Below are 25,461 nucleotides of genomic sequence, written 5' to 3' on the forward strand. Positions count from 1 at the left end.
TGGGCCTCCAACCAGAGCTCAGGAATTTGGCTGCGTAGGACTTACAGGAGGTACTAGGAGGTCTTCTTACCTCAAAGTCCCTTAGGAGTAAAGTGGACTTCATCCCCCAACCCGTAGTGTGCCAGGAGGCGCGTTTGTAGAGTGGCGGAGAAAGGGGAACATGGCCTCTGAAGACCTCTTAGCAATCCCACTGTGTGGGACTTACTGGAGGTAACAGGAGGGGTAGTTGGCCCCCAAGAGCAACCTTGGGGGGCAACCACCCCTCCTAATACCTCCAGTAAGTCCCAAACAGCAAGACTGGTAAGTTCTCATAGCAGGCCATGCCCCCTTTGCCCACCAGTTTGCAAACGCGCTCCCTAGTGGGCTCTTGGATGGGGATTGAAGTCCCCCTGCCTCCTGAGGGTCCCTGTGGGCGAACTAGCTCACCTGATACCTCCAGTAAGCCCCAGATAGTGGGATTGCTGAGAGGTGGACACAGGCCACACCTCCTTTCTCCACCAGTCTGCAACACGCCTCCTGGCCCGCTCTTGGTTGGGAGATGAAGTCCACTTGCCTCCTGAGGGTCCCTGGGGGCCAACTAGCCCTCCTGTTATATCTAATAAGCCCCGCACAGCTGGATTGTTGAGAGTAGTCCGAGGCCATGCCCCCTTTTTACAACACTCCGCAAAGTGTCTCCTGGCGCACTGCTACTCTGGGGATTAAGTCCACTTTAGTCCTGAGGTCATCTGGACACAAGAAGACCTCATCGCCCCACCTGCAGTGCGCCAAGAGGCACGTTTGCAAAGTGGTGTAAAAAGGGGCGTGGCTTTGGACCACCTCTCAGCAATCCCACTGTGTGAGGCTTACTGGAGATACCTGGAGGCTGGTTGGCCCCTAAGGACCCATAGGACTCAAGGGATCCCTCACCCCAGAACACGCCAGGAGGCGCATTTGCAGAGTGGTGCAGGGAGAAGGCGGGGCTTCCGGCGAGATGCTGACTTCTCTTATATTTTTTTATTGTTAGAAGGGGGCTGTTCGGCCCCCCTTCCTAGACCGATTTCGGCCCCGGGACCCCAGCCCCAGGGCATGGACAATTTAAAGGAGGGGGGCCACGCGACCCCCTCCTGGGGCCTTTTTCAGCCCCAGAACCCCATCTCCCGGTGTTTTGCCTTTTTTTTTTTGTTTCATTTTGAGGGAGGGGTGCCGCATGGCCCCCCTTCCCTGGGCCACTTTTGGCTCCAAGGAACCCATTCCCCAGGGCCTGGAATCATGTTGGGGACTGCCAGGGGAGCCCCAATGCCCCCGCGGTCCCAGCCACCGCCTCCTGCGGGAACCGGCATTGCTTTTGGACAAAGGGAGCTGCAAAAATACAGCTCCCCTTGTCCAAAAGCAATTCTACTTTGCTACATGGAATCAAGAGCAGGTTTTCTGCTCTCTCTTCCATGAAGTGAAGCAGAAGTTTGCAATGACAGGGCGGGAGCAGTTCTCTCGCCCTCCCATGGCAATCTTCAATGTCCCGGACTTTGCTGGAGCCGGCCCTGGGGGTGTGGCAGTCCACAGGGCCAAGGAGGGCTCCTGAAGGGACCCTGCATGGCCCCTCCAAATGATGTGAAGCCAGGGGAGGGGGGGCGGTCCCCAGGGCAGTGCGTAGGGGTGCAGCCCCCCACACTTCCATTTTACAAGTAGCCCCGGGGAGGTGGCGGTCGAGGGGGCGGGGGTGCCTGCCCCAGGGAATTATTAGCAAAGTCTCGAGGAGGTGGCAGTCCCTGGGGCTGCGGGAGCCCCCGCTACAAAATACTGGATTGCCCCCGGGACATGGCCCACCCGGGGGTATAAAACAAATGAAGCGCAGGACTCCGCACTTTGTTTTTTTTCCTGCCGGATCTGCGGATCCTATCCAATCCAGCTGAAAATGTTTTTCAAAAATGCTCTTTTTGGCCCTGGGGCTCCCTGTGGAACCCCTGACCAGGCCTAGGGGGTCAGGGTGTTTCTACCCTGCCCCCTTTTCTTTATTTTTAACCTTTTTTCTTGTGACTCGGTTCAACAGAGTCACAAGATTGCTGCCAGCACTTTTTGGTTTAGTGTAGGCGCACAATCAGAATGAAGCTCGTGATTGGAAGGGTTTGCAGATATACCGCGGTCACCAGATATATAAATATTTTAAATATGAATATTTCAGTAACTACTGAACGGACTTAGACAATAAAAAAATGAACGCTTTCTGGACCAAGAGCTACCTTTTGCCAAATTCGGTGTAATTCCATTCAGCAGTTCGGGCCGTAGGCTGTTCCAAAATTTCCTATGGAGAAAACACGTTTTGGGACACCCCCCTTTTTCTCGACCCCTGCTTTACGAATCACCCCGAAACGTTCAAGGCAGCAGCTGACCGAAGTGCCCCATTCGTTTTGGACATTTCCCGAAGATTCGTCAAACGGCGCCAAATATATTGGAAAAAGAAAAAACGCTTTTCCTATGGAAACTAGGTCCTAACTAGCACTACCTGATTTTATATATATATTTATTTATGTATTTTAAACAGAATTTACACCTTTTTGAGCAACGAGAAATTCTAGAAAGATCTCAAAACTGCTGCAAAGCCGCAGAAATGGAAGCGCACTAACCTAGTGCCCTTGTAACCGGATTGTACTGTTAAACCAATCTGTAACCGTGATTTTAAACATTAAATATGTTTTTCACATGCAGTACTAAAGTTTTGTGCACATATGTAAATTGATACTTGTATAGCGCACTACTCACCCGCAAGGGTCTCAAGGCGCTGTGGAACCCATCCTGGCTTTCCCTGTGAGGCGTCCACTCCTGGGCACCCCCAAGGTGGAGGCCAGGCATCCTTAGCGTTGTGGGGGCCGTTGTGGAGATTAAGCAAGCTATTGCCCAGAGTTGCAGAGTGGGACTCCATGATTGGGAATAGGCACTGAGGCGAGAATTATCAGGTCCGTGGAATTTTTGAGCCCAAGACCCGCCGAGGCGGGGAATTGAACCCTGGTCCCGGGCTAGACCTCTGCATCAGGGTCTGCCACTCTAATCATTGAGCCACACATGCAGTTAGATACAAATGATAATACCTACTGGCTACAACAGATATTCATTCGCATTATTAAATAAACATTATTCTGTTAAAGTCCATATGTACATAACGTCTAGACCAAGTACAAAACCTGCCAATCTCGAGTCAGTCAGGATGCACTCTAGACCGTGAGAGGAGCTCTCACAACCGATGGCACTGCATGGCTGTTATTAGAGTAGAGAGAATGTGCGTACCTTGGCATTTAAAGATGAGCACCACCTGGCTCTCCCCGTACTCAGAGCACGTGAAATCCGACAGATGTTGAAGTTCTACTGTGTTGCAAGGTGACAGCAACAATTTTGTGGGCCCGGGCTGGGCATAGCCAGGACCATAGCTGCCATAGACTCGGACACCTGTTGCTTGGTGGGCTGGCTGAAAAACAATCCTGCCACTGCCTTAACCAGCCTACGCCGACAGGGACTCCGGCTCCTCCCTAACAATCAGTCAAATAATGATGAGAAGTATCCCACGTGGACCCTGGAAAACAGAATCTGAGAGGCCCCAGTACGGATCTCTTCTCAGCCTATAAACCTGCGAGATGAGATTATTGTGAGATCAGCTACCCAGCCTCTGTTTGAGGAAGTAATAATAAGCGCAGGTGCATTTACTTCAACATCCTTGGACCGCTGTTAAAGGATTATCATGTATCTCTAGCCAAAATTATGGAAAATAAAGCATTCTGGAAATGCTCATATTTTAAATTAGCTATCTTGAAGACTCGAGCCGCTGGCGACAGCACAGAATCAGGAAAGTCTCCAGAGAGCGAGGCAGAGGCACGGATAAATCACAGGCAGGCAATATTTATTTCAAAACAAAATAAGCTCGCCTGGGGCTGGGGAGATCGTTGTTGTCCAGCGCGCCACCTGCGGAGTTTAAACCAGGCAAATTGCACAGTGGCTAGTTGAACACCCCACCCAAAATGACTCGAGTTACACTATAGTGCGCCAACGCTCAGAAAACTGAGCAGAGAGCCTGCATGACTGCACAGTTCTCAGTACAGAGGCAGGCACCTCAGAATGAAGCACATTTTTATTAGGTCGAGGACGTCCGGTCTGCCGAAAGGCAGAACCGGAAGTCGGAGATTTAATGACTTGGAGAAGAAGGGCTTGAAACCGCCCCTCTTCTCCCCTGTTCTCCATTGGCTGGCCTCTTGAATGCTGGCCAGCCATTGGAGAAGAGGTCAGTCATTCAGATTAGGCCACGTCCTTTTCGGATCGGGGGGGCGTGTTTTTTGCAAGAAGTCTCAAGGAGGAGACAACAGCAAAACACGCCCCCGAATCCGAAAACGACGCTGCCTTTCTCCGAGGCATTTCTGCTCTGCCTCGGAGAAAGGCGGTGGTGTGTTTGTTAGCAGGATGTCTCCTACCGCTACACCTCTCGCACTGCCCCCTCGTATGTAGATTCCCCCTAGTTTCAGAATGTCACCAAGATGTCGTTAGGACAGCTGGAAACTTACATTTCTTATATTCCTGAGACAAATAAATACGTCTCTTCCATGTATTTCCCCAATTCCTCATCCCGTTGTATTATCTCAACTACGACATCTGCGCATTAGATTCCGATGTTTACAGCGAAAGTGCGAATGGCACACATGTCTCACATTTGCCAGAGTTTGAGGTATTGGCTGCTTGTTTAAAACTAAATTCAAGGTTACAAGCAACGACCATCCAGTCGCAGAACCTCTGCAGGTTTATGAGCCCCGCTACTGCTCCGCTGCAAGATCAGCTGGCGGTGCTTAAAGTGGAGGGGGGTGGGGAGGGGGCATCAGTGAATAAGGGACATGGCTGTTAACAAGCCGCCCAATGGACGTCTGTATGACGCGTAATGCTGCTTTTGCCCCACTTTATAAAGGAACTTTGTACCAGGGAGACAAGATGACCTGGTTTGACCAGAATCAAACTAATGAGGGAGGCAATGTGGGATGTCGACTAACCTTTGATGTTATCTCCTTTTACGACTACGTTATGTTTGCTAACTGGCTCCTTCACACACCGGTTTTAGATTCACTTTGAATTAACAAATGTAAGCCACGCGCTATAAGATTTACAGATCCTGTCCTAGCTACGGCTCAAATACCAGTTAGTAATAAGCGAAATTATTGAGTTAGGCAGAACTAAACAGGTCTAATAATACAGCTAGAAATTAGGAGGTGGGAGAGACGAACTAACCGGGCGAGTCGAGTGAAGGGTCAGGCTGGGCTCTTCGAGCCCGCGCACGTCCCGAGCCATGAAAATGTTCCCCATGTGCACACAACATGTAAAGTATGCAGGTCTCTTCAAAATGAAAAAAAATATATTTAAAAAGTATTAAACATGTGGAAGCTTTGATATAATAGGTCACATTATAGCAATGCACTGAGAAGTACTTATTAAAAGTTAACTTAGAACCGTTCCTGCCCCCGCCACCCACCCTGGCGACAGTGTCATTAATGAAATATGTGGCAAGATAGTGGTCATGTGAACCCTATATGTGACCCGAATTCTTACTGATCGAACATAATTTCTGTGTATTAAATCAAACAATAGGGTTGTGTATAGCTGGTATTCTGACGTCGCGCATTTCAAGGTGCTTTCGCATGCGATAGTGTAGAAAAAGGCGGATTCGTAAAATCGAATATCTGCTAAAGATCACACAGTTCTGTTAATCGTGGCGTCCACGATTAACCACATTTTACTGGTGTTACTGTGTACAAATAATGCTCTTTTCACTTTTGGGCATGAGGGTAGAGCGAGTGGCTGGCAGAAGCCACAAAGGCTTAGCTCGTGGTTTCAAAAGGACCTCGAGCCGAGCCAAAGCCAGGGGCTTCAGGGTCGAGCATTCAGCGGCTCGCCCACTTCTACCTGGAACCAACAGCATGACACAACAAGCATTTACAATGCAACGGTCTCGGCATTGTTAAAGTTAGAGCTATTGGCATTGCTCATGACAATGCCGTTTCTTTAAATGTTTTAAAAACAAAAACATAAACAAAAATAATGTCATGAGCAATGCCAATAGCTCTAACTTTAACAATGCCGAGACCGTTGCATTGTAAATGCTTGTTTATTATAGCAGCCAGAGCAAGTTAGCAAATAGATTTCTGGGCTCTGAGTCAGCTCACTTACTTTTTCGGAGGCGAGCCTGTGCTGCAGCAATTGACGGGCCCCATGGCCGCTGCTGCAGGACTCGTATAAACTATATTAAACTGCAGCTTCCCCATCGCGCCGCACCAGGCGGCAGACGTCCCACGCATATAAAAGGTACTGAGTCACTCCTGTGTCGGCTGATGTCTATCTCCGTAGTAGCCATTGGGCATAACTGCCTGACGTCAGCAGTCAGACAGAATCAATGGTGTGCCGCGTTAATCCTTGCTGCGCTGTTACATTGAAGCTAGTAGCAACTAGCTGCATAGCCAGCCCCAAAGCCTACTTGGAGCAGCATGCACGTCAAGGTGCACGGCCACTCCAGCTCAGTCAGCATTAGCACTAACGGCTTGACAGCCCAGGTAGGTGCTTTGCCTATTATGCGTGCCTTTGCATTTCAGTGCGGTGATGCGGACCACCACACTGACATGCAGTAATCTAACACCTGATGCATGGTACTTGGCAGGGCTGGATTGCTATACGGGGGTGTGTACTGCTGAGTGTCTTCTTTAGAAAAAACAGGTTGGTGAAAAAGGTAGGGCCAGCCATCAGCATCTTCACACGTTAACAATGGAAAATGGCTTACAAGCCAGCTGATGGTTGGCTTCTGAGCCATTATTAACACTAAAACATCCTGGCTAATAATCAGTCCAAAGAACTCCACAGACTTTTGACTGTCACATGGGTTTGTTTCAGATTGTACTTTCTTAGTTGCCTATAAACGGCTATTCAGTTCCTTGTGTTTTTTTGTTTTTCTGAGAGTTTTCTATAATGTGAACTTGACCAGAAGGTATCAGAGCACTTTACTTGAGCACCAGTTGCGTTACTCAAGGACAGATACTTTTTTTTTTTTTTTTTTTAGGTACGGGGAGATTAAGTGATTTGTACAGAATCACAGGATGTCTAGCGTTGTTGCCGAGACTCAAACCCGGTTCCCCAGATTTGAGGTCTACAGCCCTAGCCGTTAGGCCACATTCTCCCCCCTTAATTTAACTCACAATGTTTACACTAGCAGGTCTACCAACTTACCACATAATGCCAAGTTTTTCTGTACTGTACTGGTAGTTACCTAGAACTTTTCACAACCCGCTCAACACATTAATTGCTTGTTGTGCTGATTCTGGCCTTCAGATAGCAAGTGGACATTTGCTCTTACGCATCACTATGCAATTACATCCATTCCAGGTGTTTCTTTGCATTTTTTTGTACTTGTAGGTCTATTTACCCCATTATAAACCCAGACCCAGCTCTGCAGGTGCCAGATTACAAAGAAAAACAATGGTTGACTACATACTCGCAAGTAAGAAAGTGAAAAGACAGAGCTGATATGCACAAAGTGTGTTTGTTTCCTTGAAAGAGTGGTTTGGTTTACATATGATATGAAGAAAACACTGCCCCAAATAAATGCTGAGGTGGCTCAGCGAGTTCAAAGTTTCTGCTGCTATATAGAGTGACTGAAAGTTCACATATTCAAATCCCAGCAAGGCCAACTCATCCTTCCAAGCATTAAATTACATAATAGTGACATTTACTGTTTTCAACATGTACAAATGGCACAAGTGTGGTATGAAGCAATATGCAACAAACGTGTTACTATTATTAAAGTTATGGATGGCAAAATGAGATTTTTTACAATAAAAATTATCCCATTGGTCTCCCAAAAGTTAAGTACTGAATTAGTCAAAGTTTAACTTGAATGTCATACTTCTGCATGCTCGTCACCTTTATAGGACCAACATTTTCAGAACCAAAATTCAGCTGGGAACAAGTTACCATTTATTTTACCACTTTGATGTTACGTTAACATCACTCGTAGAGGACACCTTCACCCCAAGGTCTTTAGGTGCGGTTTCCAAATGCAGGTAAGAATAACAAACAAGTGCTCCTGATCTGCTACTGTTCAAATGCTTAGCTACTGTTGAAACTGAAGTAAAGATGTTTCGGAGCATAACTCTGAGGGGAGTGAATTTCAAAGTTTGGCTGCATTAAAGTTAAAAAAAACAGCGTCCCCCCCAATCTAGATTTGCAGAATTTAGGTTCCGCCACTAGGTTAGCACTGGGAGATCTCCATTTTCTAATCTGTATATAATCCTGTATGCTTAAAAACCTGGAGCTTTTTTCAACATAAACTTGGAACAGACCATTTGCATAATCCAATCGGATCCTAGTAGCGGGCTGACTGCTCAATGTATACTTTCAAAAACTAGGAACGATTACACATTTTTCTGTATTCTGAAGTACTGCATTCAAGTTTACAATACTGCAGAGATTGAAATTGAACGTTTTAACATTACTGCAGAGATTGAAGTTGAACGTTTTAAGAGAAGTGGGCCCAATTCAACCCCAAGTTATTTTACAATCCTTGCCAAGCCAAAAAACATCCCTCCGGACTAATCTGTTTTGCCGCAAATGCAATCCCTGGCCGGGATGAAAATGGTACCCAGCCACTTGACACCATCAGAATAGATTTAGACAACTCAGCTTTATCTGAGCAGGTTATAAACCAAACGAACCGGGGAACTCCTATGGCAGAAAAACCACTGAGCAGCTCCGGCCTTCCACATGTATAAGATTCTATATTAAGAGAAAAGCAGGGAATAGAGACTTTAGAAGGCCCCATGTGGCGGTCGGATCTGCTTAATTCACAACAGGCCAACAACTATTTTTTTTTTTTTTTTGTCCTCATCTATGTCATGACTGCAAAGGCCTAGCTGTACAAGCAAGGCAACGCGGGCTTATGAGATAGAAGGCAAGCAGACTCAGTAATAAAACTGGTAAGGGATGGAGGCTGATCGAGGAGGGCCCAGCCCTAAAGCAATAGCCAATATCATGTACAGCCCGGAGCCAAGTTGTTAAGCCGGCAACTGCCAATGCTGCCAGAACTGACCATTTAGGCAGGTAGAAGCTACGTAAAGTATCAAAACGATTCGGTCATGGCTAGATAATCATCGGACTGGGGGGGGGGGGGGGGGGAGAGAAAAAAAACAAACAAACAAAAAAAAACCCGCTACTTACACAATCCAATCTAGCGACAACCAAAAAGCTCTTTTCCTAGGATTTCCAGTCCTGGCCAGATCAAGTTTCGAGATTTGAAAGATTGATAAACACCAGTCAGATAAAGTAGGGGGGATCAGCTTCTTTCCAACGTTTACAAATTTCCCTACGTGCTGCCAGCATACAGTAAACAAGCATTTGCAATGCAATAGGTCTCGCATTTGTGAGAGTTAGAGCTATTGGCATTGTAAATGATAATGTCTTTTACCTATGTGTTTTGTTTGGAGTGTAGTGAATGTAAGTGGTGTGGAGTGGAATTATGTGAGTTGTATTGGAATTGTTAGTTGTGGTATTATGTGTACATCTGTGGTGTGTATTGGAGGTATGTGGTGTGTATTGGAATTGTGTATTTGAAATATGTGGTTTGGTGTGTAATTATGTGGTGTGTATTGGAAGTGTGTCTATTTGAATTGTATGGTGTGGAACTGTGTGGCATTGAGCGAAAATATGCTTATTGAAATTATGTGTTATGGTGTGGACTGCATTTATGTGGATTACTTGTATGTGGCATAGAGTGCATTTATGTGGGGTGTATTTATGTTGTATTGAGTAGAGTGTAATTATGTGTAGCGTGAAAATGTGGCGCTGAGTGCTATTATGTGGAGTGTTATGTTGTGTTATGCAGAATTGTGTGGCATTGAATTGTGTAATGTGTGGAATTATGTGGCATGATTTGTAGTGGTATTATGTAGCATGTTGTGAAGATGAATTTTTTTGTGGAGTGTAATTATGTGTTTTGGAATTAAGTGGATGTGTGCAGGGTAAATATATCAGATACGCACTTAAAAAAAGCCCACTGAATCTGCACAAAAGAGCCCTAACCCTACATTTCCTAAGTGAAGGATGCAGTAGTTTCAGGAGCACTAGTTAGCTTCCGCTTTGCTTACGTCCAGCGTCATTTGCAATCTTGCCATATAACAGGTCCAAAAACTGCAGACGGCTCAAAATGCAGCAAGCCGTCGCACTCATCTTTTGGCCAAAAAAAACAAATATGTGACATCCCAACTAAAGAGCATATATTTGGGGGACAAATTGGTGACACAAGGAGGTGAACAGTTTTGGTAAATGTTGTTAAGGTTGTTTGTTGTTTGTTGTTTTTGGTGCTTTGTCAGTGTCTGCAGCTATACAAAATAGATCAGAGAAGGATGTGCTGCTGTAGGGACGAGCAGAAATGGTTTGTCCCAGCACCACTCAGACGGATCACCCAGGGAAAGGAGAGGTAGTCAAGGTACATGGGTGTTGTGATTGTGTAGTGTTTCCACTGGCAGCTCAGCCTTTAAGGTTATGCAGAAGGATATCAACACACAAACAAACACAGCTCTTCAAATTCAAGATCAATTGAGTAAAGAGGGATCTGAGATAAACACAGAACAAATGGGCAAGCACGAGAAAAGCATGGATGGCATTGACGCTGAGAGAGTGATAAAGCTGGCAGCTATAAACAGTGCCCTTTTTTCTATCCATGGCAATCAAAATCTGAAAAGCAGATGTTTGCAGACTTGCATATTGACCCGCTTCTGCTTCCCAATGATTTTTTTTAAAAAGTCACTCAGGTCTACATGAAGTCTAAGAGAGTGTGGTCTGTAAGGCCAGAGGGTGAGGGTTGGTATGTTTAAACGGAGATAAGGACGGTATAGGAATTAAGGTTTATTATTTTCGTTTTTACACCATGTTTAAATTTGAAAGGTATAAAACAGACGGTGCAGAAAATAGGCTCTTTCTCCATCATTGATTAATGCGACTTTTACAAAAAAAAAAAAATCGAAACGACTATCGATATTTGTGTGGAGTTCTATTTTCAAGGAGAACAAGGAACTGAAGGTAAAAAACTTTTAGGTACCGTCAGCAATGGGGTTCTAACGACCCTGTTTTGGGTTGTAAAAGCACTGCAGCTGAAATAGAAACAGAATGCTTTTGCCACTTTTTCTGTAATTACCACATAGCGGCAGGAGTAAAGTAAGGACTATGATCGGCTTGGTTGCTTAAAACAAAGTAAACTGGGAGAGAGGGGCTAGAGTAGGGGAGAGGATCGGCTGAAACCACAAGCTAAAAGTGCTTTTGTTTTCAGCCGATCCTTGACCGCTGAAAACACAAGCCCTATTTAAATAAACACACACCTTTTCCCCTGCGGGAGTAAAAGTGGTGAAGGCGGGGCTGGGGCAGTTGCAGGAGCACTGAATGCAACCAGAGGAGACGCAGCATAGTGTGTGCTGCAGAGGCGGGGACGGAGTACGGGAGGGGAGGGCATCGCCACTATGGGAAAATAAAATCAAAGGCAAACACCATAAAGCAGACATGCCGCACACAGCTAAGAAAATGAAGCACGGCAACGGAAACAAGGAGAAGTAGTACCTGCATTAAAGCAACAGAAGCGGATGGCAAGACGAGCAGTGACAGGACAAAAGGAACATTAAATAAGCGATGCCATGGTCGAACATCTAGCGCGCGCGGTGCCCTGTATATTAGATTAAGTGGGCACGTGCTACAACACTAAGCGCAGCTTCCATGCGGCTTAAATTTACACGCACCAGGCACCATGATTATACAGCAAGAGTGGGGCTCCCAGGCCAAAGTACATCTACTCAGGTGGCTTGTAGGAGGAAAATGTCAGTCTCAGAACCGCTGGCGTATCCTCAGACCAAAGGCGCGAATAGCTGCGTGGCGATTCAGTAGGTTGCGATGCATTCACTCACTACATACAACAAGCCCTTGTGACGTAGCTCGTAAGTATCGAGTGCGCCCGGCGTAAGGCGTGCCTTGCTCAGCGTGTGGCGCATGCGTGCTATGGGTGTTTGGGTATGCAGCTGATAGCTGGGGCAGGTTCAGAGACCCGACTATAGCGGACCTAACGCTAGGGTGCAGGCCGGAGCAGTGGAGAGGGCTTGGGAGCAGTACCGAGGCACGTCAGATCGCCCTATTGGATCGAAGGAGGTAGCACTTGGGAAGCCTTCACAGCAGCGAGAAGAAGCAGACGCACTACCGCCATGTACGGGCACTTGGGCCCGCAGCGCTCCCCGTCCCGGGATTTTAACAGCATCGTCCAGATCTGCAGCGCAAATGTTCAAAGGATCAGTGGCAACAGTGAGTATGATGGCACAAAGTTGCTGACTTGCCTCGGAAGTGGGACCGGAGATGTGCACGTAGCGTGTCTGTTGTACGTGCGTGTTCACGTGCGCGTACACAGGCTCAAATCCGCCAAAAGCCTTGCGCCTGCCCATCTCCTGTCCCACTTCCGAAGCAAGTCAGCAACAATAGATCTCGCTGCGGACAGCAGCGCTTCGCGCTGCGTTCGCAGGAGAGACCTAAAAATAAGGTTATTGACTGGACTCTGAACCAAGTCAAGAATTCCGAAGACTACTAGCTTGAGATCTATAATGACTGGAAAACCCAAGGAAGATGTAAGATTCTTGCCAATGGCGTCCCAATAGGATGACAGTTGGGGGCATTCAAAAAACATATGGGGGTCAGAAGCAGATACAAAACCGCATCGGGGACAAGACACCTGAGCACCTCTAGAAAACTTGGACAGCCTCTGTGGGGAGTAGTATGCCCTATGTATAGTAAATAAGTGATTTCTTCGAAGCCAAGCTGGCTTAACTACGTCCCACATTACTGGGCAGGATTTTATCCAAAAATCATGCAGATTACAGCTAGATATCACAGGGCCCCAGAGTTGTTCAGGTAGATTAAATTCCCCATCAAGCTCCTCAAGTATTGAGTTATACCACAGGGAGATCTCTTTTAAGACAGGTGGTTTGGCCAATAAAAGAGATACCAGTTGACTACTGCCCGCAACAAGAAAATTCTTACAACGAGGATTTTGACTATGAAGAGCCTGTGCCCAGCTTGATATTTGAAGAAATTTAAATCTAGAAAAATTAGGACCTATTTTATTACTCAAGAATTCCCAAGGAAGCAACACCCCTTCAGTAAACAGGTGCCCCCAAACTGATATGGCCGCCTCTTTCAATGGGGCTGATAGTGCATCCTTCGACCAGGCCGGGGGCACCGGTAAATCCCAAATGGGTGCTCTGTCTGAATAGTATCCCAATTTAAATCGATGATCTGATGTTAAACCAAGTTTTGGCAAAACTCTGTAACACCTTGAGTTTAACCTTCTTAAAGTACTTGGGATCACCAAACTTAAATAAAAAACCAGACTGCCCAATTCCTTCAACCTCAAACATTTTCCCTACCCCCTGATCAGATGGCATTTTTAAGAGCATGCGGGCATGGGATAACTGGAAAGCCCATGCGTAGATCTGTAGATCAGGTCCTGCCAATCCCCCCTTCCGACGACGCCGCCTGATTTTTTTCCATGCAATCCTGACATTCTTTTTTTTTCCAGATGAATGAACTAATGTTGGCCTGTAACTTGGTCAAAGAAAGTTTATCGAAATATAGTGGAATTGTATTAAATAAAAACGTGAATTTTGGCAATAGACATTTTGACCAGATTTGCACGTCCCAGAACTGACAAGGAGAGGTGTCCCCAAGCATCCATTAGTTTCCGACATTCTTTAGCTACCACAGATAGATTAGTAGACGCAATTAACTTAATGTCTTTAACGATTCTTAGCCCCAAATATCTCAAGCTTGTGCTAAGTGGTACGGTGAATCCAGTCATATCCGTATTCCAAGCCATAATTTCGGTTTTTGAGGCATTAACCTCGTACCCCGAAACATTCCCAAATTCAAGGGCTAGCTTGATGGCAGTGGGAAAGGCAGTACTGATGTCTGATGTTAAGATCATAACGTCGTCCGCATACAGGGCCACCTTCTTCTCCCATGTTTTGAACTTAAAGGGCTTGATGGTATCATTATCCTGTAATATCTGAGCAAAGGGCTCAATATAGAGATCGAAAAGCAAGGGAGATAGAGGGCAGCCCTGCCGCGTTCCACTTGTGATGTTAAAGGACTCGGATAGGCCCCCATTAACCAGAACAAATGCCGATGGACTCTGATATAGAAGTCATATGGCTCTGCAGAAACCTTCACCCACGTTGAACTTGGCCAAGGCGCCCGACAGGTACAACCAGTTGACTCTGTCGAATGCCTTGGTGGCGTCCAACGTGAGGATAGCAAATGGTAAAGAGTTAGCAGTAGCCATATCTATAGCTCCCACCAGATCATAGGTTAATTCAAAGAGTTGGCGACCCTTTACAAAACCCTTCTGGTTAAGATGTAGAATAAACGGAGCAACCTTACCCAGTCTCATAGCCAAAAGAGAGGCAAAGATTTTATAGTCGGCATTGAGAATGGAAATTGGACGATATGATCCACACTCTATGGGGGGCTTGCCAGACTTGAGTATCAAAGTGATAGAGGCGTTATTCCAGGAGCTAGGAGGAAGTGCCCCTTCCTGTAGTATTTGGTTTAAAAGCAAAACAAGAAAAGGAGAAATCTCTTCCACCAGCTGCTTATATATTTCAACTGGTAGGCCATCTGGCCCTGCCGCCTTGCCACTCTTACTTCTGCAGATTACGGCTACCACCTCTTCCTCCGTAACTGGCATATCTAGAAAAGCACTTTGATCTGACGAGAGCGAGGGCAAAGATATATTGTTTAGCCACTCTCTAATGCACTCTCAATCAATTAATCAAAGACATTTATAGAGCGCGCTACCTACCCGTAGGGTCTCGAGGCGCTATGGGGGGGGGGGGGGGGGGGGGGGTGCCGCTACTGCTCGAACAGCCAGGTCTTGAGCTTCTTCCTGAAGGAGAGGTGGTCTTGGGTCAGGCGCAGGTCTGCCGGGAGGGAGTTCCAGGTCTTGGCGGCCAGGTAGGAGAAGGACCTTCCTCCTGTGGTGGCTCTGCGGATGCGTGGGACGGCGGCGAGGGCGTGGCTGGCGGATCGGAGGTGGCGTTTGGGAGCGTAGAAGTTGATTCGGTTGTTGAGGTAGCTCGGGCCTTGGTCGTGGAGAGCTCTGTGTGCGTGGGTAAGGAGGCGGAAGGTGATTCTCTTGTTGACCGGGAGCCAGTGCAGGTCTCTTAGGTGTCCGGAGATGTGGCTGTGTCGTGGGATGTCGAGGATGAGTCTGGCTGAGGCGTTCTGGATGCGCTGGAGCCTCTTCTGGATCTTGGCGGTGGTTCCGGCATAGAGTGCGTTGCCGTAGTCCAGTCGGCTGGTGACGAGGGCCTGGGTGACGGTCTTCCTGGTCTCTGTGGGGATCCACCAGAAGATCTTCCGCAGCATGCGCAGGATGTTGAAGCATGACGAGGAGACGGCGTTGACTTGCTTGGTCATGGAGAGGGAGGAGTCCAAGATGAAACCCAGGTTGCGTGCGTGGTCCGTCGGTTTGGGTGCGGTGCCCAGGGCGGGGGGCCACCAGGAGTCGTCCCAGGCGGAGGGCGAGGAGCCCAGGATGAGGACCTCCGTCTTATCTGAGTTCAGTTTCAGGCGGCTCGTCGTCATCCACTCGGCTACCTCTCTCATCCCCTCGTGCAGGTTGGCTCTGGCGGGTTCGTTGGTCAGGGAGAGGATCAGCTGGGTGTCGTCGGCGTAGGAGATTATGTTGAGGTTGTGTTGGCGTGCGATGGCCGCGAGGGGGCTCATGTAGACGTTGAAGAGAGTCGGGCTCAGTGAGGATCCTTGTGGGACGCCGCAGATGACTTTGGTGGCCTCTGACTTGTACGGTGGTAGGCGGACTCTTTGTGTTCTTCCGTCGAGAAAGGAGACGATCCATTCCAGCGCCTTCTCCTGGATTCCGACGTTGCTGAGGCGCTGCACTAGGGTGCGGTGGCAGACCGTGTCGAAAGCCGCGGAGAGGTCTAGGAGGATGAGGGCCGCTGTTTCCCCGTTGTCCATCAGGGCTCGGATGTCGTCGGTGGCGGCGATGAGGGCGGTCTCGGTGCTGTGGTTGGCACGGAAACCGGACTGTGATGGGTCGAGGGATCCATTCGTCTCGAGGAAGGCGGCCAGCTGTTTGTTGACGGTCTTCTCGATGACTTTGGCTGGAAACGGGAGGAGCGAGATGGGGCGGTAATTCTTGAGTTCGGTGGGATCTGCTGTAGGTTTCTTCAGTAGAGCGCTGAGTTCGGCGTGCTTCCAGCTCTCGGGGAAGGTGGCGGTGTCGAATGAGGTGTTGATGATGTCCCGCAGGTGGGGTGCGATGACAACGTCGGCTTTGTTGAAGACGTGGTGAGGGCAGGGGTCGGTAGGAGATCCGGAGTGGACGGAGTTCATCGTGTGGACGGTGTCTTCGGTGTTGACCGGGGTCCAGGCGCGGAGGGTGGTGGTGGGTGGAGGTCCTGCGGTCGTGGCGTGCGTCGGTTGAGTGCTGAAGCTGTCGTGTATGTCCGCGATCTTGTTGTGGAAGTAGGAAGCGAGGGAGTTGCAGAGGTCTTGCGAAGGGGTGATGTCGTTGTTTCCGGCGTTGGGGTTGGAGAGCTGTTTCACGATGTTGAAGAGTTCCTTGCAGTTGTGTGCGTTGTTGTCTAGTCGGTTTTTGAAAGCTGTTTTCTTGGCGATGCGGATCAGTTGGTGGTGTTTCCGGGTGGCGAGCTTGAGGGTGGTCCTGTTGTCCGGCGTGGGTTCCCTTCTCCAGGCTTTCTCGAGGGCTCGGCAGTCCTTCTTGGAGCTCTTGAGTTCGTCGGTGAACCATGGAGCTCTCTTACTGCCGGGTCTGCTGGGCGGGGTCCTCAGTGGGGCGAGTTCTGGGGAGATGTCCTTATCCTCTTGATAGATCTCCTGAAAGAAATCTTTAAATGCCGTTCTAATTTCTGCATCCGACGTTAAGGACCCAGAGCCAGAATTGATAGAATAAATTGTGTTACGAACCTGGTCAGTTCTGGACTTCCAAGCGAGCAATTTGCCAGCCCCTTCACCAAATTCAAATTGGGCCAGTTTGCTAGCTTCCCATCTGCGAAGCAGGCTTTGCCTTAAAACCGAAGCCAATTGCGTTTTGAGCTCCAGCAATTTCTCTTTTTTAGCCGAGATAAGACTAGAATTATTACTACTACTACTGAGATCGAATTCTGCCTGCGCTAATAAAAGATTGGCTTCGATAGAAGCTACTTCCTGGGTATACTGCTTTCTACGAAATATGACCTTGTTTTTAATCGCTCCACGCAGGAAACATTTGAACGCATCCCATACAGTGTTCGTAGATGCTGTAGTGATGTTAAGTTGCATAAATTCACGTGTCTCCAATTTTAGATAAGCAACATCATCCAATGATGAAAGAAAAATGCGATCAAAAGACCATGATCTATTAGGGAGCTGCACAATGCCTGCAAGATCTAACTTTACTGCAGAATGGTCCGACAAATGGGAAGGGAGATAACTAACATTCTTTATGGAGCCTTGCAAATTGCGACTCGTCAAAAAGAAATCGATCCTAGACTGGTGGTGATATTTAAAATTCCGAAAGGAAAAAACTGTTTGCTGACCTGCCCTTACCCGCCAGATATCAATGTACCCATATTGCTGCATAAAGTTAAGTAGTAACGCTCTAGATTTAGAGAGGACTTGTTGTCGACTCGATGGCATTTTATCCAGAGCGTAATCAAGCACGATGTTAAAATCCCCTGCGATAATAATAGGTTCAGGGAAGTGCAAAAGCTGTGAAAATAAAGATTCCAATACTGAAGGGTCATCTCTATTAGGCCCATAATATCCTACCAGTGTTATTCGAAGACCCCCTATCTCTACCATAGCAATTGCCCATCTGCCAGCCGGATCTACCAGCTGACTAACCAATCTAGTGGTAATAGCTCTCTTTAAAAAAATGGATACACCTCTCACATTAAGCGACTGGGAGGTGCAAACGGATATGTCTATCCACCTGTTATTTTTAACCAAAGCAAGTATCTCGCTCTCCACCAAGTGGGTCTCCTGGAGAATAATGACCTGCGCATCAGAATCGCGCAGATATTGTAAGATTCTATTTGCCCTAGGCTTGGTGCGCAGGCCATTAACATTCCAGGAGAGAATCTTAAGGTCACTCATGGCAATAAAATCTATAAGGAAAAAGCTTACAATTCTTAGCCAAGTTATCCAACATTATGAAAAAAGGACATGTCTGTAACCAATACAAAGATGAGGATCTATTCCGCGTATGTGCCCTCCCCCCCCCCCACTCTCACCCACACCCAAACCCTGACCCAAGCACCCCCCCCCCCCACCCATGAGGAACTCTGCATCTATGCAACAGACTGGTGATGACAGGGTGCAGATCTATCAATTGACTAATCAGATTCTAAATGTGGATACACAACACCAACAGGGAAACCTCCCAGGTCTCCAGCAAGAGCCCTGTACGCTTCTTATTACACCAGAGTTTGAATCAAAGGGGAATTGTGATACTCTATATAGAGGCAATATTCTTCCTCCTCTGGCAACAATCCCAGCATGGAGGGATATTAAATCATTTGACCTGCTCGCAATAGAGTTTATCAAGCTGGTCTCACATCCATGAAGAGAAATAACCAAAGCTAAGTGGCGATCCTCCCTCTTAGCCAATCAGATACTAAAGGAGAGCAATATATTTGAATCCTGGGGGATAAATAACTCTTAGTTCAGCAAACCAAAATACCCCCTTCCTCTGCTCAGCAAAAGGAACCAGAAAAGTAATATCAGAGGCACTTCCCACTCAGTCTTAAGAGGAGCACGTAGTAAAACATTGGTTAGAAAACAGAGGGACTTAGACAATTCTGCCTACTCCAGGCAACCATCATGGCAACAAACGGCATTTCAAGCTAATCAACAGGTCTTTAGCACCATCAACAACCTCACCCAATGACAAAGGGCTACTTCGGACAGAACGATCAGTCACACCCAATCCACCTGCCGCATGTGCTCTTGGAACCTTAATGGCCTCAGAAGCAAAACTATGAATTTAGAGTTCCTATCATTCATAAGATCATATGACATAGGGGCCGATTACGATGGTGGTGAACCCGCCACCAGCAGGCTGTAGGGGGCGGGTTCACCGCCATCCCAAGGTCATTTACCGCCTGCCAGATTAGGATGGCGGGCGGAAAGCCCGCCCGCCACGGGGCCGACAGAGGCAATCGTTACGATTGCCGTCGGACCGCGCCACATCCACAGAATGGTGGTGGTGCCTAGCAGGCACCGTCCGCCAGATCAGGATGCTGGCTCCCCGCCAGCTTTTCCATGGTGGTTCAACCGCCATGGAAAGGCTGGTGGGGATGTATTTTGGGGGCCCGTTGCAGGCCCCCTTTGTGCAGGGGCAGTTGGTGTGTGCACTTGGGGGGGCACCCCTACATTTGCCTGCACCTAGTGGCAGACACCGCTTGGTGCCTGCCAAGTAGTGCAGAGAAATATAAACAGTGCTTTTTTAACATTGCGGCAGGTGCTGAAGCCATCGTAATGACCCCCATAGTCCTCTTACAGGAAACGGGGACATCCGAACCTCAGAATCTAGAGGGGTTTACAGGGTTTCATACACCGGCAACAAGGCAAGCAAAATGTGGGAGACTTTCAGGTGGGCTGGCAACCTACTATTCGGTTACAAGATCATTTAACGCCCTGGAAATCCCCTCCACTTCCCCGATGGTGAAGACAACTAAAATCTCATTCTAAATTGAAGGGAAAAAACAGGAAGTGATTATCTTTAACATCTATATAAACCCGAAACATCAAATCAGAGACATCAAGCACTTGTTGGACCACCTCTTGGGAACTATGAGGGAAGAAGAGACCTCCTACTTTATTCCTTCGGCGGATTTTAACCTTCACCTTTTGGGTTCTCCGACTACAGAAGAGATCCTTGCCTAGACATCACTCTGGAATATTCACCAACCAGAAGAAGATCTACATGGCAGAATAAGCAAAACTTCCAAGGGTCTTTTGGAGGACCTAGAGTATATCAACTTTCGAGTATTAGATGGTAGGTTTCCATAAGACTCTCCACCAGCAACTTCATTTTATACTGAGTCTACAGCATCGACGTATCACTACACTTTGGTCTCTTTTCCCCTATTTCGTTTTGTGACCTTGATTACTCTTTGCAACAAAGCGGATAGTGATCCTCAACTGCAAGAAGTCCTTCTGCAGGCCAGTGCTCCCCTTTTTTAATCTGTACCAGGGGGAGGTAGCTTCAACTACACAATTAACCTCTAAAGAATTAAATTTTCAGTGGCACACACCGAGGAATTTTTGGTGGCAGCAAAGTTCCTCCCATTTAACTGCAACGAACAAAAAGAAAAGAAATCAGTCAGCGATTGGGAATAATTCACCGCTATGCTATCAAACATGTACGACACAAAAATCAAGCCGACAAGGACCAATGAGGTTTATGAAATAGGAAGGCTATCCAGCACTCAACAGCGTTTGCTAAAGTCAACAAAAAATGCAATTAATAAGAACCTCACATTACTGAGGTTGAACCCTGGAGTTCCAACTCTAATCCTTTCCTTACGCCAGCATAGATCGAAGCTGAAAAAAATCAAATAGGACATTAAGAGATCCAGAGAAGAAAACATTTGGGCCAGACTACTCCATGACTCCAAAACCAATAACTCCATGCACTTTTGGTTGCTGCTGAACAATGTAATGCACCCCTTACATGGTGGAGTACCGTCACACATTCCAGAGGAGACGTGGGCTCAGTTCCTGGAATCTCATTTCAGCCTCCCACTGGCCACCCTCGGGGGATTGTAACCATAGATCCAATCATAACCAAACAGCACAATGAAAGATCCAAGGGCATTACTAATTGTCACCAGGAGGAAACCAAGCTAGCCCATGTAACTAAAATCAAGCGGCAAATATCCAAGGGAAAAAAAAAAAGAGGGAGCCCCAGGACCTAATGGAATTCCTCCAGCCCATTTTAAACAGGATGTAATATTCTGGGCAGATACACTAGACCCAATCTTCTGCCAAATTAGGAGAACAACCCAACTTCCATCTTCTTGGAAGGGCTCCGTCATATCGCCAAATCAGGTAACAAAGCCGCTCCAGAAAACTATTGTCTTATTGCCCTGCTCGATATAGAAGCTAAATACTTTGCAGATACCTAACTAGTGGAGTTACAAAAGTGGGCCGATGACCAAGGCATAATTCCATACAATCAGACAGGATTCTGCAAAGCAACCGGCACAACTACTAGCATCCTAACAATGTCCTTCTTATCGATAAAGCCAGGGAAATGGTACAGGCCTTGCACCTTAGTTTTATAGACTTCAAAGTGGCTTTTGATAACATCGACTGAGCAGGGCTGTGGAATAAACTGGCCGGCTGAAATATCCCAAAATTCCCTCCTGGAAATGAATTCAATTACACACTGAATCCTGGGAGCAAATAAATTTGGACAACGGTTCACATCTATTGATGCGTATTCCCACGTCCAACGGTCCTAAACAGAGCTGTGTGCTTGCTCCAACTTTATTTAAATTGTATGTAGCAGACCTTACGCAATCTTTAAATTTACTTAACACACATGCCCGAGGATTGGGGGCAAGCCCTTGTCCAGCATTTTATACGTGAGGACGTGGTGCTGATTAGCCACACGAAAGTAGGGTTGCAACATCTCCTGAACGGGAAACGTCCATTAGAACATAGCCGGGATTCCACTGTGCCTTCACAGCGCCAGCAATAGAACGAACTTGTCTTTAGTACGCATTCATTCAGCACGCAATTAATTATAACGACTTGCTTTAGGGGGGCGCATTTGGTAGAATTGTGTTGGATTTAAAGTCCAACACCTTCCCTATTGTTGCGCAGTCTGGAGTTGGAATAGTATATTAACCTATTCCAAAATCCAGCACCCCCCTAAGTCAAATCATTATAATGACTTGAGCACTAAACAAATGCGTACTAACGACGCGTTCATTATAATGACAGCACTGTGAAGGCACAGCGGGATTCCGGCTTGCGGAATACCGTCATACATTCCTCCTGAATGCATTAGAGAGCTACGCCAGGAAAAACTTCCTGGAAATAAATTGACAAAACTAAAACCATGTCTCTAAAAAAATCCCTAAAAACCTCTTATGCTTGGTACTTGGGCAATGTCAGAATCCGGAACGTCACCAATTACAAATATCTTGGCATAATTATTGATAATTCTCCACTCAGCTTGAGTCAAATAGGAGAGGCTTGGGCTTATCAAAATCTTTGAAACAGCTAAATCTAAGCTGACAGGACCCAGGCTCTCTCCCTTACTTCAGGTCATTCAAGCAAAAATTCTACCAACTCGTATGGAAGCATCGCTTCAAGGGGGCGGGACTCCAAGTAGCGCGATAGAATCATTAGAGCTTACAGGATCCTTTTTAACATACCTACTTATGCATCGGCGTCACCAATCAGACTGGAATTTGAGCTCACAAGTCAACAACTTGCAAGATAATGGGCTAACCTAACAAGCTGACATAGAATCAGGGATGCTCCTGAAAGCTCCCTAAACGATCTACTATGGAATGAGATACAGCTTAGCTCACAACGGAAGGCCTGGAATTATTTAAAAAGTAGTTTAGCAACTACAGGGTTCTCCGTACTCTGGGAGACACTAATCTCACATATATTTTTTAAGAAAGCAGTACAAAGGACAATCAGGACCCTTTAGCTATTGGGGATAAAGCCGCATTTTCAAACCGGAGCCATGCATGGATGACTATCAATGGCTATAAAACACTCAGCCCTCAAACATACTTCGGTTTCGTGTATGCAAGGCGGATAAAAAAAAATTCTCACACATCGGTAGAAGAAGTTGCCATCTATCTTGCACCTTCCACCATGCCAGAGGGGACAAGCTTCAACTGACTGTCGTCTATACAGGAATGGAAGGAAGGGCATAGCCCACCTGATCTGCACCTGCTTGCATCTAAAGCAAGAAAGGGCCAGGCTATTAAAATCAGAATTTAACACCTGCGGGATTCGGACACGATGGCAAAAAGTGATTGCGTGTTTCAATGCCAACGATCCGAACCGCAGTTGAATTGTAAATTAGTGAAGTTCTTAACCTTGGTAAACATCAAAATGTTAGAAGCAAGTGTATCAAGGACTCTCACGGGCAGCTGAAAAGAAAGATCAATACATCCTGAAGTTAAAACAGTTCAAGACAAAACTATAGTTATATTTAACTCCAATTTTTAAAGTTTATGCACCGCCTATTTATCCAATTGAATTTGATAAAACGTTAATTTTAAAACTGTATTTTTGTAAACGGTTATTATTAACCATATACAATAAAGCGTATCGTATCATATCAAGTTGAAAGTGGAATCTTAATCATTAATCTTGACAACCAGAAGTTTTACATTTGCGGCGTTTACAAATTTGGCACTTGTTTTAGGTGGCCAGTAAACAAGCCAAACTCCCCCCCCCTCCCCCCGCCCCCGGGTCCAGAGTATTTGAGGAATAACGACTGGTCATTACAATACATATTGGTATGGCACAGGCGGATTGCTTAGTCACAACAGAGACACCCGTTCTGTAGTGAAGTTTCTCAATTTCACTTTCAGGTTTAAAAAAATTAGGACTACACTGCTGTCCTTTTTAACCGCCCGCCCCCCTCTTCCAATCCTGGACCCTTTGGGGGCGCAGCGGGAGAGTTTAGTCAGCCCCTATGTACCCAAACTCTTTATAATGCAAGTGAAGGAGCTTTGATCATATGCACGCAAGATTAATGTTTGACGCAAAAGAGTTATTATAGTTGGAAACAAGAACACGGAGGTGTTTTAAGATCCGTGCCTTGGTAGCACCCCCTCCAACAGGCAGTGACATTGTTCTCCCATTGTTATGCGAAGTGACTGGTGTCCAGGCCTGGAGAAGCTCATCGGCATAAGGCGTGGGATCAGCGATCCAGAGTGGCCTTTCCTAACACATAGTCTGGTCCCTATAGAATCAGGAACTAGAGTCCTATAAGTGGAACTTACCTCCAGCCCCCAACGGAGAGTCTTACAAATCCGATTCCCTTCTATTTGCTTCCGGTATCCAGTACATTACAACAAGGGAACCATGGCTATTACCACACTCTGCGCATGCGCATTATCACCTTAACCCGCACGCACGGGTAATCACGTGACGTAACAAGTGGTCTATCCCTGCAATCCTCTGTCCAGCACCGCCCCTCGCTTTTTGCTGCTTGATTTCAGCTAGAGCGCTAAATTTCTTATCAAGGGCACGATAACAGTGAAGCAACGTGGACGCCATGTTTCCGAAATATTAACTGTTAAATAGCGTTTCATATCTTTTTTTTGTTGCATATTTATATAGCGCGAACTCGACCCGAAGGTATTGGAGCGCTTTACACGAGCACCATATTTACATTACACCTTCAGGCACAGGGAGATTAAGTGATTTGCCAAGAATCACAGGATGTGGACGCGACCCCGAGGCTCGAACCTTGCTTTCCAGCACCAAAGTCGGCAGTCTAGCCGACGGACCACATCCCCTCCCCACACATTTGTATTTAGGTCTCGCCTGACCCAGCGCATGCGCTGGTCTGGCGAGACATTTTGAGAGGGCTCCAAAATGTGCTACCAGGCCAGCCTAGAGCTACAGTTCATATGCGCGCGCGCGTCACGCTTGGCCGCGATTGACCGCGATTACTTTCACGGCCGCACGGCCGCTTGTTTACATTTAAAGCACTGCCTGGGCCATTGATTAATACGATTGACCGAGGCCACTAATTAGAATTATTGTGAGGGCCCTTGGTGCCCAATGCTCCAGGAGGATACCAGTACATATTACTGTTTTGGGACCACTGATGCTCTCTGCTACCTGGGCATACAATGCCTGGGTCATAGATTCTATTTCAGGACCGGAGGCTATTATGCTTCTCATTTCTTTACTAGGAAATGCTCAGCAGCCAATCATCTTACAGTAAAAGAAAAATAAGACTACAATACCCAAGAACACACTGGGTATGACCTAATAACCATAGAGAGTCCCCTATAAAAGGTCCATAAGAGAATACAATTGAGTGCAGGTGAAAGTTATCCCACAAGTACCCTCATTCAGACCCTATAATCTCATTCATTCATCCATGCCGAGGAAGATTGTAATACATATAATCAGAAATACACAAAACAAAATTGTAAACTTATGAAAATCTGACTTCATAGGTAGATTTATTGATTGTTCAACATATATTAAAAACAAAAGAGTTATTTCATACAGACGATAATTCAACATAAATACCCTATAGCTTACAATAAAAGCGAACAACCTAAATTCATAAAAATACGAAATCACAATAACTAAAAACCATAAAAAATGAGAGTCACTAATATAGACAAACACAATATGTCATAA

At 46.6% G+C, this 25,461-nt stretch overlaps 1 protein-coding gene across 1 annotated transcript in view; it reads right to left on the reverse strand.

Moving 5' to 3' along the window:
• LOC146820975 (E3 ubiquitin-protein ligase RNF146-B-like) overlaps positions 1 to 24,225 on the reverse strand; it is a 48,142-nt gene extending 23,917 nt beyond the window's left edge. Inside the window, exon 1 of the mRNA XM_085611869.1 lies at positions 24,081 to 24,225. The gene's annotated coding sequence lies outside the window, so the exon portion shown is untranslated. The remainder of the gene's footprint in view (positions 1 to 24,080) is intronic.
• Between the last annotated feature and the right edge of the window lie 1,236 nt (positions 24,226 to 25,461).

The sequence above is a fragment of the Triturus cristatus genome, chromosome 6 (genome assembly GCF_964204655.1).
Source record: "Triturus cristatus chromosome 6, aTriCri1.1, whole genome shotgun sequence".
Classification (NCBI taxonomy): domain Eukaryota; kingdom Metazoa; phylum Chordata; class Amphibia; order Caudata; family Salamandridae; genus Triturus; species Triturus cristatus.